Genomic DNA, 21,104 nt, shown 5'->3' on the forward strand with positions numbered 1-21,104 from the left:
TGGTGGGGTTGAGCCCTAATGCAGAACCCAGGCTTCCTACTTAAGTCAAGTTTTGGTGTATCGTGAATCTGAGCCCATAATGTTTTGTATGGCTGAGAACATTGTGGTTCAGGTATCCAAATGTTGTCTATTTTAGAATATGTAAAAATTTTAATAAAAAATTATCAAAAGGTTGAACACGTGTCAAAATGGTATCAAAACTTCCTCTTTACCTGCAAACAATGGCGCTGCAAGAATTATTTCAAAATCCATCCTCAAATTGTTTGTGTTGGTGTATACGGCTAGAATTGCTTACATTATATCCATTAGAACTGCTACAATCGTATTTGAAAAAGATTTGTTATAAAGAAAAAGTTGATCATAGTTTTATCAGCTCCCTGCCAGCTTGTTTCCTGAGCCCCTGGGGTGCGTGCAGCAAGGAGCAGAGTCCCTGGAGCTTCCTTCCCCCCACCCTTCAGCAAACACTCGTCATTCAAGACTTTCAAAAATACATCCCAGACAGAAGAGTGTTCAATAGATCTGGTCCAATGTCATAAACCCCTTCAGGACTCCTTTTTCATTTTTTGTTTCGGTTTTTACTCCACTGATTATTTTTCCGTCCGTTTACAGGCATGTATGTATGTATTGTTATATGTGGGACAAATTATACTGAAAAGCTGGGAAAAAATGGTTACATTTACAAACATAAAAACACATTTGTGTCATTTTCTTGTATGGTCTCTTTTTATGGCTGTTAGTATGAGCTCAAAATGACACTTCTCCTTTATTCTATGAGTCGTTACAATCACAGGAATTTATATACTGTAGGTTTTATTATGGTTTAGTAAATTAAAAAAAAAAAAAAAAAAAACTTTTGTACTTTTTCATACTTTGTTGTTCGGACCTTTGTAAGATGTTATTTTTGACAAGCTGATGTTTTCATTTGTATCATTTAGAACTGACGTTTTTTAAATATTCAAATATGTATGGATGGAAAAATGGGACAATTGAGACATTCTACACTATTCTTCACTGTGCTGTTCACGGTCGGTATTAACCATTTTTATATTTTGATAGATGGGGCAACAGTGATACCTGACATGTTTTAATGATTTTTACTATTTTTATATGTGTTCTAGTGAAAGGGGGGGATTTCTATTTTAAATTTTTTTATATATATATATTTTTTAATTTTCTTTACTGTTATTTTAGGCCCCTAGGGGCTTGAATTGCAGTATATTGTATATAGTAAGTTTACTATGAGACCATGCGCTGTCATGGTAATTTATCGGCGGTCCCTGATGAAGTCCTTGGGGGCGTCATTTGTCCACTCAAGATGAACCGCCAGTGCTGTTAGGGGTCATGATTGGGTTTCACCATGGTGCAAACCAGATTAAATACCATGTCAGGTGCCAGTATCAACAGTAACAGTTGGAGGCAGCAGTCTTCTATGTTATATGGAGCTTTTCAACATTACCAACCACAACATTATAGCCACCACCTGCACACTGAAACCAATCTGACTGTTCTCTTATAGGTACATGATAGACTTGTTGTCTCCATATGGATGTAATATAATAACACGAAAAAGAAAATGCCTTAGAATTTATTTAATTTGCTTTGACTTGATCAATTTTGAATTATGGAAGCAAATCACAAAACAAGAGTAAAGTAGGAGAAGTAAAGGAAATCTATGACGTCATCGCTTGAATATTTTCCAGCCAATGTGTATTGTACCAGACGCGGACAATGAGAAGAACAACATAAAAAATATTCCATACTGCAAATATCTGTCATTTATTATTCCCCTATTCACCAAGAATCATAACAAGTGTAAGAAGAAGACGTCCAGCAGGAGAAGACACACAATGGCCGGAGGCAGGAGGACCTCATGGATGCGTCGCTTCAGTACAGTTCAAATAAGATCTGTCATAACAGTGGTCTCTCTTAGCGCACCCACGTGTGACATAGTACACCCCGTCTCCTGCAAGAAACACAAAAGAACTTTAGATTAATTTTATTTTAAAGACATTAGGCCACATGTATCGCTCGTTGTTTCTGTTGTTTTTGCGCCTTTTCATTCAGGCGCACTGTTTTTGCACCATTTTTGTGACTAAACGCCAAACTAGCCGAGCAGTAAAAATAACCAGCTTTCCCTCATCTATTTTACCAATCCAGATGTTTTGCTGTGCCTAATGATATTCATCACTTGCGACTTTTCATTTAGGCGCAAAAACACTCCAGCCTGAATGTGGCGTAAACTGAGAAGTAGCACTGAGTCCCTTTGAAGAGCAGCTCATCCCCAGCAGCAAAGCTCAGCCAGACACTAGAACAGATAATAGATACATTAGAAACACTGCAGACAGGAGCTGCAGACTCTGTTTACAGTTCGTCACCTTCTATTTACAAAACATTCTGCAGAATCCTGAGCTCAGAGCAAGAGAGAAGAGAACTTTGCAGAATGTTGCAGATTAGAGATGAGCGAACACTAAAATGCTCGGGTACTCGTTATTCGAGACGAACTTTTCCCGATGCTCGAGTGCTCGTCTCGAATAACGAACCCCATTGAAGTCAATGGGAGACTCGAGCATTTTTCAAGGGGACCAAGGCTCTGCACAGGGAAGCTTGGCCAAACACCTGGGAACCTCAGAAAAGGATGGAAACACCACGGAAATGGACAGGAAACAGCAGGGGCAGCATGCATGGATGCCTCTGAGGCTGCATAATCGCACCATTATGCCAAAATTATGGGCAACAGCATGGCCATGACAGAGTGACAGAATGAAGCTAGATAGCATGTAAAACATCCAATAATTGACCCTGACACTATAGGGGACGGCATGCAGAGGCAGCGGCAGCAGGCTAGAGAGTGTCATGGCGACATACCCTAAATGGACTCAGGCTTCAAACCAATGGGTGGCAGAGAGGAACCAAAGGAGGTGAGCAAGAAGCGCTCAAATAATATCGGTACATGATAAAAGTTTGCCAGTATATTTTGTGGATTACACAGCAGGGTGGCGACAAAGTTAACATGGAAGCCATGAAAACAACCCAAAATTCTGCCTGACACAGCTCGTTTGATAAGGGGACGATGTATGGAGGCAGTGAACTAGTAGTAGATTAAAGGTGCTGCAGTTAAAACTATGTTAGTTGGATCTTGGCATGGAGCTGGCGCTCCGCTGCCAGGCGAGCTTTCGCCAATCCAAGCCCCTGTCTATAGGCTACTCCCCAAACAGCACTTCTAAGAACCTTTTGTATAAGATCAAGTGTAGTAGCGTTCTTATAAGTTTAGGATATGGCGGGTGAGGGGAATGTAAACAGATGCGCAAGAAGCGCTGAAATAATATCCCTAAATGGTAAAAGTTTGCAAGTATATTTTGGGGATTACACAGCAGGGTGGCGACAAAGTTAACAACTTTGATGTGGAATGCCCTGTAATAGCTCTTGGGCGGTGTGCCTTTTATCGCCTAGGCTCAGCAGTTTCAGCACCGCCTGCTGTCGCTTAGCGACGGCACTGCTGCTGTGCCTAGAGCTACCGACTGATGGCGCCATGCCCACGGATGGTAATTCGGAGGAGGAGGAGGTGGAGGAGGGGTGGGAGGAGGTATAGTAGGCCTTTGAGACCTGGACCGAGGTAGGCCCCGCAATTCTCTGCGTCGGCAGTATATGACCAGCCCCAGGGTCAGACTCGGTCCCAGCCTGCACCAAGTTAAGTGTAGTAGCGTTCTCATAAGTTTGGGATATGGCGGGTGAGGGGAATGTAAACAGATGCGCAAGAAGCGCATGATGCGCATGGAGCTGGCGTTCCGCTGCCAGGCGAGCTTTCGCCAATCCAAGCCCCTGTCTCTAGGCTACTCCCCAAACAGCACTTCTAAGAACCTTTTGTATAAGATCAAGTGTAGTAGCGTTCTTATAAGTTTAGGATATGCCGGGTGAGGGGAATGTAAACAGATGCGCAAGAAGCGCTGAAATAATATCCCTAAATGGTAAAAGTTTGCCAGTATATTTTGTGGATAACACAGCAGGGTGGCGACAAAGTTAACAACTTTGATGTGGAATCCATGAAAACAACCCAAATTTCTGCCTGACACACCTCGTTTGATAAAGGGACGATGTATGGAGGCAGCTATATGGACGACTTTTGGAGGTAGCAATGGAGACAACGTGTGGAGGCTGCTATGGAGACAATTTAATTTGGATAGTGCCTGTATGTGGCAGTCCCAAACATTTTTCAAACCAGAGGAGCAGGTAGGTGGCCCTCCAGTAAAATGGGATAGATTGAGTGCCTGTATGTGGCAGTCCCAAAAATGTTTCAAACCAGAGGAGCAGGTAGGTGGCCCTGCAGTAAAATGGAATAGATTGAGTGCCTGTATGTGGCAGTCCCAAAAATGTTTCAAACCAGAGGAGCAGGTAGGTGGCCCTGCAGTAAAATGGAATAGATTGAGTGCCTGTATGTGGCAGTCCCAAAAATTGTTCAAACCAGAGGAGCAGGTAGGTGGCCCTGCAGTAAAATGGAATAGATTGAGTGCCTGTATGTGGCAGTCCCAAAAATTGTTCAAACCAGAGGAGCAGGTAGGTGGCCCTGCAGTAAAATGGAATAGATTGAGTGCCTGTATGTGGCAGTCCCAAAAATGTTTCAAAGCAGAGGAGCAGGTAGGTGGCCCTGCAGTAAAATGGAATAGATTGAGTGCCTGTATGTGGCAGTCCCAAAAATTGTTCAAACCAGAGGAGCAGGTAGGTGGCCCTGCAGTAAAATGGAATAGATTGAGTGCCTGTATGTGGCAGTCCCAAAAATTGTTCAAACCAGAGGAGCAGGTAGGTGGCCCTGCAGTAAAATGGAATAGATTGAGTGCCTGTATGTGGCAGTCCCAAAAATTGTTCAAACCAGAGGAGCAGGTAGGTGGCCCTGCAGTAAAATGGAATAGATTGAGTGCCTGTATGTGGCACTCACAAAAATTGTTTCAAACAGAGGACCGGGTAGGTGGCCCTCCAGAAAAATTAAATGCATGAAGTACTATAGCAAGAGCCAGTGGGCCCTGTCAAAAAATAGCCAGTTTCCTCTGCTTTACTGTACAAAGAGGAGGAGAAGGAGGAAAATGAGGAGGAGGAGGAGGAGTGGATCAATTATTCAGGTTGAGCTTCCTTCACCTGGTGGAGATTGGAAATTCTGAGAAATCCAGCCTTTATTCATTTTAATAAGCGTCAGCCTGTCAGCGCTGTCAGTCGACAGGCGTGTACGCTTATCGGTGATGATGCCACCAGCTGCACTGAAAACCCGCTCGGACAAGACGCTAGCGGCAGGGCAGGCAAGAACCTCCAAGGCGTACAGCGCCAGTTCGTGCCACATGTCCAGCTTTGAAACCCAGTAGTTGTAGGGAGCTGTGTGATCATTTAGGACGATGGTATGGTCAGCTACGTACTCCCTCACCATCTTTCTGTAAAGATCAGCCCTACTCTGCCGAGACTGGGGACAGGTGACAGTGTCTTGCTGGGGTGACATAAAGCTGGCAAAAGCCTTGTAAAGCGTACCCTTGCCAGTGCTGGACAAGCTGCCTGCTCGCCTACTCTCCCTCGCTACTTGTCCCGCAGAACTACGCACTCTGCCGCTAGCGCTGTCAGAAGGGAAATACTGTTTCAGCTTGTGCACCAGGGCCTGCTGGTATTCATGCATTCTCACACTCCTTTCCTCTCCAGGGATGAGAGTGGGAAGATTTTGCTTGTACCGTGGGTCCAGGAGAGTGAACACCCAGTAATCGGTGCTGGAATAAATTCTTTGAACGCGAGGGTCACGGGATAGGCAGCCTAGCATGAAATCTGCCATATGCGCCAGAGTACCAACGCGTAAGAATTCACTCCCCTCACTGGCCTGACTGTCCATTTCCTCCTCCTCCAACTCCTCCAACTCCTCTTCTTCTGCCCATACACGCTGAACAGTGAAGGACTCAACAATGGTCCCCTCTTGTGTCTCGCCAACATTCTCCTCCTCTTCCTCCTCATCCTCCTCCACCTCCACCTCCTCCGATATGCGCTGAGAAACAGACCTCAGGGTGCTTTGGCTATCAACAAGGGAATATTCTTCCCCCGTCTCTTGTGACGAGCGCAAAGCTTCCGACTTCATGCTGACCAGAGAGTTTTTCAACAGGCCAAGCAGCGGGATGGTGAGGCTGATGATGGCGGCATCGCCACTGACCATCTGTGTTGACTCCTCAAAGTTACTCAGCACCTGACAGATATCAGACATCCACGTCCACTCCTCATTGTAGACTTGAGGAAGCTGACTGACCTGACTACCAGTTCTGGTGGAAGTTGACATCTGGCAGTCTACAATCGCTCTGCGCTGCTGGTAAACTCTGGATAACATGGTCAGTGTTGAATTCCACCTCGTGGGCACGTCGCACAACAGTCGGTGAGCGGGCAGTTGGAGGCGGCGCTGCGCTGCCCTGAGAGTGGCAGCATCTGGGCTGGACTTCCTGAAATGCGCACAGATGCGGCGCACCTTCGTGAGCAAATCAGACAGATTGGGGTATGTCTTGAGGAAACGCTGCACTATCAGATTTAACACATGGGCCAGGCATGGCACATGTGTCAGTCTGCCGAGTTGCAGAGCCGCCACCAGGTTACGGCCGTTGTCACACACAACCATTCCCGGCTTGAGGTTCAGCGGTGCCAGCCACAGATCAGTCTGCGCCGTGATGCCCTGTAATAGCTCTTGGGCGGTGTGCCTTTTGTCGCCTAGGCTCAGCAGTTTGAGCACCGCCTGCTGTCGCTTAGCGACGGCACTGCTGCTGTGCCTAGAGCTACCGACTGATGGCGCCGTGCCCACGGATGGTAGTTCGGAGGAGGAGGTGGAGGAGGGGTGGGAGGAGGAGGAGGCATAGTAGGCCTGAAACACCTGGACCGAGGTAGGCCCCGCAATCCTCGGCGTCGGCAGTATATGAGCAGCCCCAGGGTCAGACTCGGTCCCAGCCTCCACCAAGTTAACCCAATGTGCCGTCAGCGATATATAGTGGCCCTGCCCGGCAGCACTCGTCCACGTGTCCGTGGTCAGGTGGACCTTGTCAGAAACGGCGTTGGTCAGGGCACGGATGATGTTGTCTGACACGTGCTGGTGCAGGGCTGGGACGGCACATCGGGAAAAGTAGTGGCGGCTGGGGACCGAATACCGAGGGGCGGCCGCCGCCATGAGGTTGCGAAAGGCCTCGGTCTCTACTAGCCTATAAGGCAGCATCTCCAGGCTAAGCAATCTGGAGATGTGCACATTAAGGGCTTGGGCGTGCGGGTGGGTTGCACTATATTTGCGTTTCCGCTCCAGCGTCTGGGGTATGGAGAGCTGAACGCTGGTGGATGCTGTGGAGGATCGTGGAGGCGACGATGGGGTTTTTGTGCCAGGGTCCTGGGCAGGGGGCTGACTATCAGCTGACACAGGGGAAGGAGCAGTGGTGTGCACGGCCGGAGGTGAACGGGCTTGTTGCCACTGAGTGGGGTGCTTAGCATTCATATGCCTGCGCATACTGGTGGTAGTTAAGCTAGTAGTGGTGGAACCCCTGCTGAGCCTGGTTTGGCAAATGTTGCACACCACAGTCCGTCGGTCATCCGGTGTTTCCTTAAAGAACCTCCACACTTCTGAAGATCTAGCCCTCGCCGCAAGAGCCCTCACCACGGGAGCTTCACTAGTTGACAGTGGCGCTGATGCACCAGCTCTGGCCCTGCCTCTCCGTCTGGCCCCACCACTGCCTCTTCCAACCTGTTCAGGTCGAGGACTCTCCTCCGTCTCAGAAGCACTGTGTTCACCCGGCCTCTCAACCCAGCTTGGGTCTGTCACCTCATCATCCTCCGATCCCTTAGTCTGCTCCCCCCTCGGACTTCCTGCCCTGACAACAACTTCCCCACTGTCTGACAACCATGTCTCCTCATCGTCGGACACCTCTTTACACACTTCCACTACGTCAAGAAGGTCATCATCACCCACAGACTGTGACTGGTGGAAAACCTGGGCATCGGAAAATTGCTCAGCAGCAACCGGACAAGTGGTTTGTGACTGTGGGAAGGGTCCAGAAAACAGTTCCTCAGAGTATGCCGGTTCAAATGCCAAATTTTCCTGGGAGGGGGCAGACTGGGGGGGAGGAGGCTGAGGTGCAGGAGCTGGAGGAGTGGCGATTTCGGTGACATGGGTGGACTGCGTGGAAGACTGACTGGTGGTGGACAAATTGCTCGAAGCATTGTCAGCAATCCACGACATCACCTGTTCGCACTGTTCTGGCCTCAACAGTGCTCTACCACGAGTCCCAGTAACTTCAGACATGAACCTAGGGAGTGTAGCTCTGCGGCGTTCCCCTGCTCCCTCATCAGCAGGTGGTGTCTCACCCCGCCCAGGACCACGGCCTCTGACCCCTGCAGTAGTTGGACGCCCACGTCCCCGCCCTCGTCCTCTACCCCTAGCCCTCGGGTTAAACATTTTTAAAATGAGAGTTATAACTTTATTTTTTTTTTTTTACTTTTTTTTGTTTTTTTTTGTGTTTTTTTTTTTTTTTTGTGTTTTTTGTTTTTTTTTGAGTTTTTAAAACCAAACAATGCTATCCTATTGCTATGGCTATTTTCTAGCCAAGTATCAAAGGAAGCACACTACTATGCCAGATGAGATGACACTGAGTTATTGCCTAATAGAAATCCAACCCCTACTGAATTTTGCCACTTCGGCCTTTGCTATGGATATGTGCGCCACTAAGCGCAGAACACAGCGGTCGCAAGTCTCACTACAAATTGCTCAGAATTGGCAAGTACATGCACTGCAGAAACTACAGCCACCAGCAGATCAACCAGAAATCAAATATATAGAACGCTACTGTAGGCTTCAAGAAGCTGTTTGTATTCTCCTATGGCTATTTTCTAGCCAAGTATCAAAGGAAGCACACTACTATGCCAGATGAGATGACACTGAGTTATTGCCTAATAGAAATCCAACCCCTACTGAATTTTGCCACTTCGGCCTTTGCTATGGATATGTGCGCCACTAAGCGCAGAACACAGCGGTCGCAAGTCTCACTACAAATTGCTCAGAATTGGCAAGTACATGCACTGCAGAAACTACAGCCACCAGCAGATCAACCAGAAATCAAATATATAGAACGCTACTGTAGGCTTCAAGAAGCTGTTTGTATTCTCCTATGGCTATTTTCTAGCCAAGTATCAAAGGAAGCACAGTACTATGCCAGATGAGATGACACTGAGTTATTGCCTAATAGAAATCCAACCCCTACTGAATTTTGCCACTTCGGTCTTTGCTATGGATATGTGTGCCACTAAGAGCTAAACACAACGGTAGCAAGTCCCCCTGCTAATTCCTCACAAAATGGTAAAAGATGCAAATTAAAATAAAAAAAGTAGAACGTTATTGTAGCCCTAAGAAGGGCTGTTGGGTTCTTTGAGAATCACTCCTGCCTAACAGTAAGCTAATAGAACACCCTAACGCTTTCCCTGACCAGCAGCAGCTCTCTCCCTAGCGGCATCCAGAGACAGAATGATCCGAGCAGCGCGGCCAGCGGCTAGTCTATCCCAGGGTCACCTGATCTGGCCAGCCAACCACTGCTATCGACGTGTAAGGGTACCACGTCATGCTGGGTGGAGTGCAGAGTCTCCTGGCTTGTGATTGGCTCTGTTTCTGGCCGCCAAAAAGCAAAACGGCGGGAGCTGCCATTTTCTCGAGCGGGCGAAGTATTCGTCCGAGTAACGAGCAGTTTCGAGTACCCTAATGCTCGACCGAGCATCAAGCTCGGACGAGCATGTTCGCTCATCTCTATTGCAGATACTACAGACAAGTGTCCCCATGTAATTGTGCACAGTATCCCCCTCAGACATCAGTGTGTTTGAGGGGGATACTGTGCAGAATTACAGGGGTGCAGCAGAAGATTAGCACTGGGGGATCCCCTCCAGGAGAAGCCCTTGCTGAGGAGGTTACTGGGTGCTGGGTGTCACACACCTGGGTGCTGCTGTGGGGGTTATTCTCATGCTGGGATGTGGGAGAAGCAGAGAGGAGCTTGTAGCAGGATCACATGTAAGAGCCCGAATCTAATATTACGCCAAAACTGCGCCAAAATTGCGCCTAAACTGTGTTAAAGTTAAGTGATTAATAAGAGGCAGGAAATTAACTTATCACAGTCGGTGATAATTCGGGCAAAACAATGCGCAAGAATGTAGGCGCAACTACTACACTTAGGCGCACAAAAGTGATAAATGTGGCCCATTGTTTTATAAAATAAAATAAACAGTAGACAATTGTTGAATGATGATAAATCAGTTCCAAGGCGTTTAATAATAATAAATGCTACTGTAAGCAAGGGCATAACTACAGAGGTGACAGTGGTCATTGCTGTGATCGGGACCACAAGCCAACAAACTCCACTACAACATATTGATCTCCTTTGACTTCTTCAAATTTAAGCATCTTAATAACTTTGGCCATTCAGAGATTTATGATGCCCGCTTTCAGACCTGCCCCCTCCACTGTAAGAGATCATCAACCTTTTAATATGGGAAATAGAATTAAATCAGTATAAAGTCACGTAATAGCTTTAAGGGCTATATACTCCTAGTTTTACTCCAATCTATCTCACTGGATTTAACTGGAGCCTCATTCCTTCTCACTGTGGGGCTGGATTAAAGTGCTCTGGGCCCTGCGATGTATGAATCATCTAATACTAGAATCAACTCTTGGAAAATGGAGGATGCGTCCCATCTACTGCTTTTGAGATCTGATTGGCTGCCATGAGTAACTAGAACAGTCCTGCTCTCAGACACTACTGATAAATCTCCCCATAATCCTTATAAATTATTCAATTGACACCAGAACTCTCTCACATCTCTAGGTGCCACTGCTCAAAAGTTATAGACCAATGAAATGCACCCGGCCCCTTCAGCCTCTGATAGGCAGAAGGGAGGCAAAGGAGGAGGTGTAGAGAGGGAGGAGGCCGACAGCCTGCAGAGAGTAAAAATACCATCTGTATCTTTACATGAACCTGGGGAAGGGGTAAAATTTACTTATATTTATGTTCTTCACCTGCTCCGACCCATAACCATTAGAGAGCACATATACTCACTGATCATAATATATTGAGGGATCTTTTATCTTCAGTTGAGTAGGATGAACTTTTGTTATTTTGTGTTTAATTTAGCAGGGGAGGTGGGGCAGCAATTAAATGTATCCCTCAACTAGCAAAAAGGCTCGAATAATTCATAGTGGAGGAGACTTTTTTACCTCAAAATAAATTGATCAAACAAACAATTGATGAAACAAACAAAATCTAACAAAAATTCATGTCTTTTATTTCAATGTTTCTGTACCTTGATGTTGTACAAGGGAAAAACACATCCTCTGAGGTCCCAAGCATTTTACAGTCTGTGATGGCTCACACGGAGGATAAGAGCAGGTTGGACAGACCAGACCATTGGGAGAAAACATGTTTACCATCTGCTGAACTGCACAAGAGAAAGAGAGGAATAAGAAGAGGACGGTTAGTTTTATCCAGAGAAGGATCAGTGTCATCTCCTCCATGGACTGATAATCTGGTAACCTCTATATGATACACAGAGGGTTGGGCTCCTCCATATAATACACAGAGAGTTGGGCTCCTCCATATAATACACAGAGAGTTGGGCTCCTCCATATAATACACAGAGAGTTGGGCTCCTCCATATAATACACAGAGAGTTGGGCTCCTCCATATAATACACATAGAGTTGGGCTCCTCCATATAATACACAGAGAGTTGGGCTCCTCCATATAATACACAGAGAGTTGGGCTCCTCCATATAATACACAGAGAGTTGGGCTCCTCCATATAATACACAGAGAGTTGGATCCTCCATATAATACACAGAGAGTTGGGCTACTGTAAAGAATCCGGGAATCCTCCGCTTCCTCATTTGTTGTCAATGTTGTCATAATAGACTGATATTGGTGGTGGTGTCTTTATCTTCGCTGTCTGAGGACGCATCATAGATGAGCTCCCATGTCAGATACGTCCCTACTTCTCATATCATAAGCAATTCTCCCCAATCTTAGGAACGAAAGTAGTTTCCACTCATCACAAAACCACCTTTTTCTGCACCCCAAGAACCCACATAAATTTCCTAGCCCAGAATCATTACCCATAATCACCTTCTCTACCTCAGCTCCTGGAACAACCAACTCTTAAACATTGAAAAAAATACTTGGCCATTTGTACACTGAATGAGAAAGAGTTTAAGGGGTATTCCTCCCACGAAGACAAGTTTCTTATATGTAATCAGGATAACAAAATATCACATTCTCTAATTCACTGTTATTAACAAAAATACAGCATTTCACAGATATAAGTCCCACCTGTCTCTATTAGTCCTGCTGTACACAATTTCAGTTGCCCCTAGACACGACCCTGTAACTTCTGATCTAGGGTCAGGTTGCCGCCATCTTGGATTTCTGTGTGGCTCTGTGCTGCTAAGATTTCTGTGTCTCTCTGCTCTGTGCCTGTAGTCCCGCCCCCTGCACGGCGGTCATAGACACTCACTGGTGGACATGTATCTCTCCTATTGCCTTCTTTTTCTTTTTTTTGTGAGTCTTTTTGCTGTTTGAGACTTTTAGGTGCAGAATTCCGCAGTGTACCAAAGTTATCTGCCTCAAGGATTTAATACAGTCGCTGTATTTATCTTTGCAGCTCAGATGTTTGTTCAACTTGTGAGAGTTTTGGGCTCTGAAATTGTCCCATTCCTGCACCTAATAAGTCCCAAAACAGAGCATGCTAGACACAGACTTACTTTTGGGAGCTACAATTTGGAATTAAAAAGTTGCACAACACAAAAAGTTGCAAAAGTGAGACTAAACAGGCAACTCATCACATGTATCACAAAGGGAAAAAACTTAAGATACATTGCATGATTAAGTAGCCAACTACAGCAAACTTGAAAAAGTGGCAGCCGAAAATCTATGATACATGTGCCCCACTGACTCACTTCCTGCCAGCAAACACATTGTGAGGAAAGAGAAGATGCAATCTACAAACTCCAGGCGCATAAGTGAGATGGGGGAAGGGGGAGGCAGGCACATATCTGTGAGAACAGAGATGCAGCAGAGCTGGCAGTGGAAAAGTCTGTCAGCCACTGTCTGTCGGCCTCTGTGTCAGTGAGTTAGTACAATGTCAGAAGCCAAATGAAAGTGTATAAACACCTGTACCCTGATAATAAAACCACATTGTTACCCCACAGAACTAGAGGGATCACAATGGGGCAGATTTACTTACGCGGCCCATTCGAGATCCGCGTTCTCTGCACAGGATTCGGGTCCGGCCGGGATTTATGATGGTAGTTCCTCCGCCGTTCACCAGGTGGCGCTGCTGCGCTGAAAAGCATCTGAACGCACTTCAATACACCGAGCTGGACCAAGTGAAAGTAAGCGCGTCCCAAGCGACACATTTTCGTTTTTCAAATGCGGCGGGTTTTCTGAATACGTCAGGTTTTCGTTCGGCCATGCCCCCCGATTTCCGTCGCGCGCATGCCGGCCCCGATGCGTCACAATCCGATCGTGTGCTCCAAAATCCCGGGGCAATACAGGGGAAATCAGCGCAAATCGGAAATATTCGGGTAACACGTTGGGAAAACGCGAATCGGGCCCTTAGTAAATGACCCCCAATGTGTCTACTTAGAGTACCCGCCCACACTCTGGGATTTTGCACTGACCACCCTAGGGAGTGTTAGCTAAAACAACAATAGAACTGAGTAAAATTGTAAAGTAAGGGGTTAAAATGATTTTTATTGTGTAAACATTACTAGGGGATTGAGATTTGAGAATTTTCGTTTCTGGGAAAAATCCCTTTAAGAGTCCCTAGCAATATGGGACAAATGTTACACTATCTAAATAAGAAATACACTAAAGTTGTTCTGTTCCAAGAGATGAACAGGTATTGCCCTAAATTGTTTGATGCGCTAGGAGAGAGCGATCATTCCAAAGGCCTTTCTACGAGCCTTCATCTCTCCTGTTCCCTAAAGGTGTCCCTTCCCCAGCAGCTCCCCTTCATATTGCGGCATCCCTTCCCCAGCAGCTCCCCTTCATACTACGGCATCCCTCCCCTAGCAGTTCCCCTTCATACTGTGGTGTCCCTCACCCTGCAGTTCCCCTTCATACTGTGGTGTGCCTCCCCCAGCAGCTCCCCTTCATACTGTGGTGTCCCTCCCCCAGCAGCTCCCCTTCATACTGTGGTGTCTCTCCCCCAGCAGCTCCCCTTCATACTGTGGCATCCCTCCCCCAGCAGCTCCCCTTCATACTGTGGCATCCCTCCCCCAGCAGCTAACCTTCATACTGTGGCATCCCTCCCCCAGCAGCTCCCCTTCATACTGCGGCATTCCTCCCCTAGCAGTTCCCCTTCATACTGTGGTGTGCCTCACCCTGCAGCTCCCCTTCATACTGTGGTGTCCCTCCCCCAGCAGCTCCCCTTCATACTGTGGTGTCCCTCCCCCAGCAGCTCCCCTTCATACTGTGGCATCCCTTCCCCAGCAGCTCCCATTCATACTGTGGCATCCCTCTCCCAGCAGCTCCCCTTCATACTGTGGCATCCCTCTCCCAGCAGCTCCCCTTCATACTGTGGCATCCCTCTCCCAGAAGCTCCCCTTCATACTGTGGCATCCCTCCCCCAGCAGCTCCTCTTCATACTGTGGCATCCCTCCCCCAGCAGCTCCCAGTCATCATGTGGAGTCCCCTCCCGAGCAGCTCCCTTCATATTGTGTTACCCTTTTTTTACCCCATCTGGAGGACACTGCCCTCTGTGTATCTGGATGCAGTCTAATAAAGGGAGAAAAGCTGTGATAGGAGGAGGTGCTGTATCACTGCGCAGAAAGGCAAAGTCATAACTCTGTGGGGGAAGATGGCAGCAAGTTTGTCTCAACTCCTGGTCCCAATCCTTTGTTCCAAATTTGAAGCTGTCTTTTATGGACCAGGAGGTGGGATTGTACATTTGACATGGAGCACTGTGGGAGGGAGATAGCAGCGGTGTCCCACCTATCTCCTCTGTGTTCCACCTCCTGGTCGCTATGAATGTATCTGAAGTTGTTAAGAATAGGAGGTGAGATATTCAATATATGTGTTGGACACAGCTGGACAAACCGGGACAAACACCCAACAGTCCAGCACGGTGGGAAAGTGGCAAAAGCCGGGACCGCCCCACTGAATCCAGAATGGTTGGGATCTATGGTGTATACAGACATCTATCTGCTGCAGGCATGGGAACTATTAATATCAGGGAGGACTATAGGACAGAGGGGAAGAGAAAGAAGGAAAAATTTAAGAAATTGTATAATTATGTTTGGAATTAATTATTCTATGGCAGTAATAAAATAACAATCTCCGAACCACCAACACATATAGAGAAGGTAAAAGATGACTTACATTCACTCTCGGATGGAGTACAGAGGTCAGTGTGACAACATGAAGAGCCCCTCATTACATTGAATATGCCGTCGTTTATATTGGGCTTGACATCACATAGAAACGGAGGCAAACATTGCCTCTGCACAGCTAAACTTATTCTCCCATCTACAAAAAAAACATAACAGACTTTATTCGGTGATATTTATAGGGACATTGGGGCAGATTTATCAAGCTGTCTGAAAGTCAGAATATTCCAAGTTGCCCATGGAAACCAATCACAGCTCCCCTTTAAAATATTCATGAGCACTGGTAAAATGAAAGCTGAGCTGTAACTGGTTGCCATGGGCAACTTGGAATATTCTGACTTTCAAACAGCTTGATACATCTGCCCCATTGTCTCCAATTTTGGGACAAATAAACTACCAGCCCCCTTAGGTTGTTTCTTGAATTCTCTTTTATGGTAATCCTTACCTCTTATCATATTTGAAAAAAATCTCCTCCAAATACTCCAAGTACTACAGAACAAGAGATAGTTGGGGATGGGAGCTACATATAAATTGCATTTCCGATTCTTTAGCACAATGCTGATGTAATTTGAAAGATAAGATTCCCATGCATGGAACTACATATCATACAGCCCAAGATAAGGAAATGTACATGTATAACTTGGACAGAGGACAATTTTCTTTAATTCTGTATTTTTTTTAATGGTAGACAGAACAAAAGTATGGACAGTAAAAAACATACACAGAGTAAACTGGAAAAAAACTGGTAGGGCAACACAAAAACTTAAAAGGGTTGTCTGGAGTGGGAGAAACATGGCTGCTTTCTTCCAATAATAGCCCCACTCCTGACCATGGCTTGTGGTCAGCTGTATAAAGATGAATGGAGATGGGTTGTTATACCACACATTACCCATGGTCAGGTGTGGCACTCTTATTTGAAGAACGCAGCCATGTTGTTCAACTCCTGAAACCCTTTGTCACAGAACATGAGATAAGAATCTACAGGGATTTTACTGTTAACACAGAAAGAGATATTCCCAGCTGCATACAGTCCATGCTGGTGTGTAAGGGGTTAATCCTAGAGTACTCAGTCCCCACTATGGTGGGCGCCATGTTCCCAGCAGTGATGTGTTACATGATGACTACAATATCAACCGAAAAATGATCAAGCAGTGGGTGTGGGCGTGGGATCGCTGTCACATATCACCCCTGCTGTTTTATATAATACAACCAAAATGTTGAAAGTACTGAAACTTAGATCAAATGGATGCCAGACAAATAATTTTATTCAATACACAATTACACGGCAACAAAAGAGTAGCAATAAAAGTATAAAAACAGAGAGTGCCAGAATGCATATATAATCCAAAAGTCAATAAGAGGAATAAGATACAGTGTATAGAAAAAAGATACCACTTAGAGCCATATATATAAGTTCCAACAATTAAGGGAACACACAGTACCTCGTATGGAGTAAGCACTAGAGTGTAAATACCTATACCTGTAGGACCGGCACACGCTGTACACCCCGACACGTGTTTCGCAAGTAGCTTTATCAAGGGGAGTGTCTTAGATTGTGCTGGGTAAGGCTTATATAATCATATATAAGCCTTACCCAGCACAATCTAAGACACTCCCCTTGATAAAGCTACTTGCGAAACACGTGTCGGGGTGTACAGCGTGTGCCGGTCCTACAGGTATAGGTATTTACACTCTAGTGCTTACTCCATACGAGGTACTGTGTGTTCCCTTAATTGTTGGAACTTATATATATGGCTCTAAGTGGTATCTTTTTTCTATACACTGTATCTTATTCCTCTTATTGACTTTTGGATTATATATGCATTCTGGCACTCTCTGTTTTTATACTTTTATTGCTACTCTTTTGTTGCCGTGTAATTGTGTATTGAATAAAATTATTTGTCTGGCATCCATTTGATCTAAGTTTCAGTACTTTCAACATTTTGGTTGTATGATGACTACAATGTATCATCCTGGACTCCAGAAGGTTTATCTCACAGAGCGTTGAATACCAATTATCCAGGAAAATTAAAGAAACACAAGATCTGCTACAAAACAAATATATTATGCCTATATCCAGACCTTATAAAAACCATCAAATTAAGTAGACAACAATTGTTGACAAAATATATGTTTTATTAGTAATTAATACACAAAATTTACAAACATATGATCACCAAAATTAAAAAACCAGCCCATTAAAATAATCCCTGGTGGACTAAAAGAAAGTGCATAGCCATTCCTCTAGTAACAGTATCATAATACAAGTAAATACATAGCCAGAAGGACAATAGATATAGTATCAAGTGAACACTATTGCCCCTAAATATATCACTGGCTATATACAGTATGAATCCTGGTAGGCAAACGCCTAACAAACCGCATCATACTCAGGAGAAATGGCGATGAACCACAAAACCCCGACACGCGTTTCGCCGTCGCTTCCTCAGGGGGTGAGGAAAAAAATATATATATATATCTCACAGAGCGTTGTCTGGACTGGAGACATCACAGGTAGATAAGGAGAGGTAACAGCTTCTCTTACATCATAGAACTTACTGGAATATGTATATAAGAATTCAGAACCGCACAGAAAACCTGGACGACATTTCGTGCTCGGACCAGTACATGTCAAGGAGGGAGAGTCACATATTGTACACGTAAGACGGTGACCTGAAAAATCAGAACTCACAATCAGCACATTGATCATTTATTACTCTGTTATTTCCTAGAACATTGGGGCAGATTTATCAATCAGTTTATGACAGAATTCAGCTATAATTAGCACCAGAAAACTGCACCACATATATCACTAAGGGGGTTCAAAGTACAACTAAACAGCAGTAATGGACTATAAGGCAGTTTGGGTGGTAGCCCAGGGCCCAAGCCTTCTAGGGTGCCCACTGCAACCAAAACCACCCACCAAGTTTCAAACACAACATCCTCTCTCTTTCAGTCCTGTGAAATAAATGCATTTTTCACAGTCCTGCTGCCACTAACAACACATACAGAGGGACTATGCTGGACACTGTCTGCTCTCTGCGTGGTTAAACCTGCTAGTGGATTCACTTTCAACAATGCAAACTGTGCAATGAAAAATAATTCACAGAGGCTCATGGGATAAAATCTTTTATAACATCCATTAACTCCTTCATAATCTGACATAGTATACATACATCAAAGTCATTGAGGGTGTATGGGGAGGGATCATGGGCTCTAATAAGTTTCCATTACAGTTTGGAGCCTTGGGACTTAGATTATAGAAGATTTCGCTGTTTATTAAAGACAAAGGCGACATGCAACCATCGTGCTTCCCTTGTTATGTTTTCCTGACTGTACCCCATTGTATGTTGTGCATTTGTGGGTTGTTGAGAGTGCCCCAACTATATGGTATGCCTTCTTATGACCTGCAAATTTTATTGAATATTTTCATTAGAAGAAATAGGTTCAGAACCTGAGCTTAAACAGTAACTCTGTCCCTGCCTACTTGCCTGCACTTGCACTTATCCCCAGGGGACAACTAGATGACAATCCCTACTCTGGGCATTTGTACAGAACGGATGACATACAAACAGACAGACAGAAGTGCTGTCGGCCTAATCAAAGCAAATCTGGCTATAAGGTAAATAATCATGAGGAAAAGAATAGTCAAAACACCTAATCAAGGGTCATAGCACAAGTAAATGCAGAACTAAAAGTACAAGGTTAAAAATTTAACCAGAATGTTACCAGCTGTCTGACAAGAGCCAGAGGACAGCAAGGTGAATATTATAAACCAGGAGTAGGGGGTCGTGAATAAATTAAAGAGTGGAGGAGCCATGAGGCACTCAGGTGACGTGAGCCTTTGGTTAACTTACATATTTTAACAACCTTCTTTTCTTGGTACTATGGAGGCACAGGACATTCGTGAAACTGGGTGAATCATCCCCTAGAGGTAACGAGCATGAATTATAGGACAGTCTACCACCAATAAACTAGAGATGTCCCCCTTTGGTTAACTTACCCTTAAAGTTTACCAATTCTCTGGGATAAGGGGTTTGTGGTACCTGAGGCCACATTTTAAAACACAACTAAAATGCCACCTGTGAACTTCTGCTCCCCAACATTCACCCAGACAACAGGTTACTTCCACATATGTGGGGTCCTCTTAATCGTAAAAAAAACTGCACAATGTATTTTAAGTATTTCCTACTTTTTCCAGTTTATGTTGGTACATTTTAGGGCTAAGTGAACGTATTAATGATCAATATTTTTAGATTCCAAATTCAAATCGTCATTTTGTTTGAAGTTCTGTAAAATATATAAAGAGTTAACAAGCTTCCTACCTGCTGCTTTGAATATTTTGGGGGGTGAAGTTAATAGAAATATGTGATATGTGGGGGCTTTCTATTAACAGAACTTCTAAAACCCCTATTGAAATAAAATTAATTAAAACAATTAATTCTAAAATTTTGTTGAAAATGTGAGAAAATGCTGCTCGATTTGTGATCTTTCTAGTGTCGTCATAAAACAAAAGGACCCTTCTAAGATGACGCCAACACAAACCTCCTAATTTCCCTCAGATGGGGGTCTCAATGGGCTTATGGCACATTATGAGTTCCGGTGGTCTATAAGCTGCCTACATGCAAATATTCTACTTACCATATATTTTTGCTATTCTAGCTTCTCCTTCTTGAGGCAGAGGTCCTGCACAACAATGGAAAGACTGAGAGTCACATTGTCTCTATATATATTACATTTTCTTCTCTACATAAATATATTTGTGTTTGATAATCACCAAAAATTATAATGTTATTAAAAAAACAAATAAAACTTATGTTATTTCAGCATCATAAAACTTACCTGCTGCTGCCAGAGCCCAGAGCAGAGTTAGAGATGTGATGATGAGAGTCATTGTTCAGCTCCTGGAGGTTGTTCTGACCTATGGAAAGTGATTGAGGTGATAGAAGATCTTGTAGGTTTTATGGCCGGGACATGGGAGGATCTTATGTGAGACAATGGCACCTGCTCGGGAAGGAACAAATAGACAGAAATGTCTCTTCAGAATTCAGGTTGTTGTTATTTATTTTTCATACATTTTTTATGGCACCATTTCTGGATTCCTGAAAGATTTGCACACTCTCTGGATGGGGTTAGATTATATTGTTGTTTTTCAGTTACATTATATTTCACTATTGTTATGACTTTATGATATCTCTTCCGGCTTTGTGGGTGTTTGTATATAGAAACAGCCCCTGTGTTACGTACAGGATAGGTTCTGTAGGGTTGTTCTTAAAGGAAACCTTCTTTCGTATTGGAATACTATATACACCTGAGCAGCAAGGTGGCCCGTGCCGACCCAACCACAAGAGCCTATAACAGAGGGAGAGGTGAGCTGGTGTTCAATTTTCTCACGAAGCCTTAAAGGAAATCTACCACCAGGATGAAGGATTGTAAACCAAGCACACTTACAGGCTGAATTGTGCCCCCTCTGGTAAGATTCACTCTTGTTTTAGCTCTTTAGTTTTTTAAAAATCATGCAAAAGAGCATGCGGGGCTCCAGCTCCATAGCTGTTAATTGAGCGTGGAGCCTCTCAGGCTAATTTGCATAATTGTAAAGCCTAACTTTTAAGCCCTAATACATGGGCATAAGGAGCTAAAATAAGAGCAGATCCTCACAAAGGAGGCACACGCCAGCATGTAAGTGTGCTTGGATTATAATCTTTGAT

General features: G+C 44.7%; 1 long non-coding RNA gene across 1 annotated transcript; it reads right to left on the reverse strand.

The window, feature by feature from the left end:
• Positions 1-1,569: 1,569 nt before the first annotated feature.
• On the reverse strand, positions 1,570-11,451 carry LOC140065480 (uncharacterized). Its single transcript, XR_011847935.1, has 2 exons — positions 11,317-11,451; positions 1,570-1,963 (listed from the first exon to the last, which is right to left on the reverse strand). It is a non-coding gene; the product is annotated as an uncharacterized lncRNA (long non-coding RNA).
• Positions 11,452-21,104: the final 9,653 nt, after the last annotated feature.

The sequence above is a fragment of the Engystomops pustulosus genome, chromosome 6 (genome assembly GCF_040894005.1).
Source record: "Engystomops pustulosus chromosome 6, aEngPut4.maternal, whole genome shotgun sequence".
Taxonomy (NCBI): domain Eukaryota; kingdom Metazoa; phylum Chordata; class Amphibia; order Anura; family Leptodactylidae; genus Engystomops; species Engystomops pustulosus.